Source organism: Sciurus carolinensis, unplaced genomic scaffold (genome assembly GCF_902686445.1).
Source record: "Sciurus carolinensis unplaced genomic scaffold, mSciCar1.2, whole genome shotgun sequence".
Taxonomy (NCBI): Eukaryota; Metazoa; Chordata; class Mammalia; order Rodentia; family Sciuridae; genus Sciurus; species Sciurus carolinensis.
In genome coordinates, this window is record NW_025920122.1 from 2,196,071 (window position 1) to 2,199,311 (window position 3,241).

The following is a 3,241-nucleotide window of genomic DNA, read 5'->3' on the forward strand; positions in this document are numbered from 1 at the left end:
CTTGTCATTTTGGTGTTATTTTGACTTTTAATTTGATTTAGATTCTCTTTTGACTATTCCTTTAGTTTCTCCCTTTGCTGGTTTTCACTTTTTTTTAAATACTTCATCTTCATGTAATATTTTGTTGGCAGTATTCTGTAGTGCAGGCTTTCTATTTGTGAATTTTTTAACTTTTGTTTATCAAGGAAGGTTTTCACATTTATCTCCATATCTGAAATTAATTCCACTGGATATAAAATTCTTGATTGATATCCATTTTCTTTCACAGATTGAAATATGTTGTTCCCTGGCATCCTAGCTTTGAGGGTCTGGGTTGCAAAATCAATTCAGATCCGAATTGGTTTTCCCGTATACATAATTTGCTTTTTGCTTTTTTTCTCTCATGGTCTTTAAGATTTTATCCTTAGTCTGTATTTAGTTATATTCATTATAATGTGTCTGGGTCAGGTCTGCTGTAGTTTAGTTCATTTGGGGTCCTGTAAGCCTCCTATATTTGATTTTCCATTTCATTTTTTCTGTGTGGGAAATTTTCTGGTATTATATCATTGAAAACTTTGTGCATTCCTTTGGTTTGTAGGTCTTCTCCTTCTTCTAGCCTGGTGAATCTTAAAATTGGTCTTTTGATGTTATCCCATAATTTCTGGAATTTCTTTTTCATGGTTTCTTACCATCTTCACTGCATTGTTGACTTTATTTTCAATATTAAATATTTTGTCATCATTGTCTGAGGTTCTGTCTTCAAAATGGTCTAGTGTGTGGTGATACTTTCCATTGAATTTACAATTTGATTTATTGATTCCTTCATTTTGAATATTTCTGCTTTTTTTTCACAGTCTCTAACTCTTCATTGAAGTGATCTTTCACTTCCTGCATTTTCTGTTTGATTTCACTGTTTACACCATCCTTTACTTCACAGATCAGATTAACTATGTATATTCTAAACTCTGTCTCGGACATTTCTTCTATTGTGTTGTCAGTGGCTTCTCTTATTGGGGCATCTTGGTTTGTTTGTGGCATTTTTTCCCCTTGTTTTTTCATGTTGCTTGTGTGTTTTCTCATCTAGTTGTATGGATCTGAGGCAATACAGATCCTATCCTGTAGACCTATGTTGTCACTGAAGGTTTCCTGTATCCTGCCTTTAAGAGGGAGACCAATATCAGTAGCACCCAGTGAAAACAATATACAGCCTCAAATTGAATAGTTCCCAGCAAGGTGTCCACTGCAGTCTCGCTATAAACATCAATAATGAGTTCAATCATTGTTCACAATAAAAACAGAATATTTGCCTGGTGGATTTCTAGTCTCAAATAATGGACAAAGAAAGAACGGAAACAGGACATGGTGTTTGTGAGGGAAAAAGAGAGAAATCAGAAGCAAGAATTCACAGAAGTGTGGAAGAGGAACCAATAGAGATTGGGTGTTATGTGGAGAAAATGTAGAAATGGAATCTAAGAAGACAGACAAGTGACAGGAAGAATATGTATAAAGAGAAGGAAAAAATTACGAGTATAAGAATATACAGAATATATAGCAAAACTTAAAATGCCATGCATACATTACCATCTTCAACAAACTGATGCATGTGATATACCCTGCTCTAAATATGGGGAAGGGAAATGGCCAGAGAAGAAAAATAAAATAAAATAAATCTCCATGGAAAACTGAACAGCTGTCTCTGTTAACAGTGTCCAAAAGCCTTCTCAGCCCTGTGTGTGAATTGCCACAAGACTGCCTGACCCAGACAGGCCCTGACAGACCCAGTCACTGTCACACCAATCTGGGTCTCAGATGTCCTGGGTTCAGTCATGTTCCAGTGCCACTGGAATTTGGAGAGAGGCCACCAGGCATGAGCAATCCTGAGAGACAGTAACTAGATGGCAGAAAATTTCACTCTAGGAGGAAGATCTCAGTTGCAGCCAATCCTGTAGGCACCTTGACACTGAACCTCCAGGTCCTGGCCAGTGCCCCCTTACAGGGGCAGCTGTGCCCCAAAATGGCAGCTGTAGTAAACCCACCAGCACTCCAAACAACCCCAGGCTCTGACTGGCATCTCAAAATGGACTTGTCTGTTTGCAAGGAAACATGGAGACTCCCTGATGGTTGACACCTGGGCACTGGTAGTATCAGGAATCCATGGCAGCAGGCAGCAGCAGCTGCAGATGTCAGTGGCATTGACAGCAATTGGGAGGACTGCAGCAGCAGTGGCAGCAGTGGTGATACAGCACCCAGAGAGGTGACCTCCAGGGAGTGGCTGTGGTTTCACAGCAGTGTTGTTAGTGGTCCATATATCTGTTTGTCTTTATACTAGGTCTGTGATGTGAACAGCATGGCAGTGGTACACCAGACTTGGAAAGGGAGATGTGGAGTCAGGTTGTTTGTCAAGGCCTCACCGCATGTTGTTGGCACAAATAATAGGTGTATTATGTTACCAGTGCCCCATCTGGTAGGGAAGTTCTGTCACATACTTCCAAAGGAGGTCTTATTGATCTTTTCTAAGTTGTTAAATGCAGGAGCAGTGACAGTGACAGTTTTGATATTTCTTTATGCCTGAATTTGGCTTTCTAATTTATCTTTCTCTCTGCATGTTTGGGAGGTGGTAAACCTCTTGCATATGATGTCAGGAAATCCATTTAAAATAGTTCAGGTCAACACAGCTCAACTTACAAGGTCACTGAGTCCAGTTCCTCATTTTACCTACAAGGAAACCAAGTAACCTATTAAATCACTGATGCCCCCGACTCTGCAGTTTTCACATTTTCAATGAAGAGAATGTAGTTTCTGTTTGGTTTTATTATTGTTGTTTGTTTTGTTTTAATTACCTTTTGAATAGGTTGTGCTGGGATCCCTGTAGATTATTTTCTCAACAGCTGTAGGCCCTACCTTTAAAAGATTTTATACAGTGAAGACATAGGCATACATGAAAATATGAAAGCAAATACAGGAAATTGTACTTTAAGGTCAAGTAACCACCAAAGCTAGAAATGAGCTCTCACATAATGTCAAACCCTGGCACATGACAAGGAGTGTTCGAACCAGCTGTGCCACAGTGGAGCCTTGGCAAGTTGCCTGACTGTGACTTTGAAGGGTGGAATCAGAAGACCTGTCCTTCATTTACCCTTCCTGCTTTATGGGGGATGTATGTAATATACTACAAAACTGTGACGATTAAAGGAGCCCTATTTTTTTAAAGCCCTTTTGAACTCAGCTGGTCTAAGTAGGAGCTGAGAATCTGGAATGATTT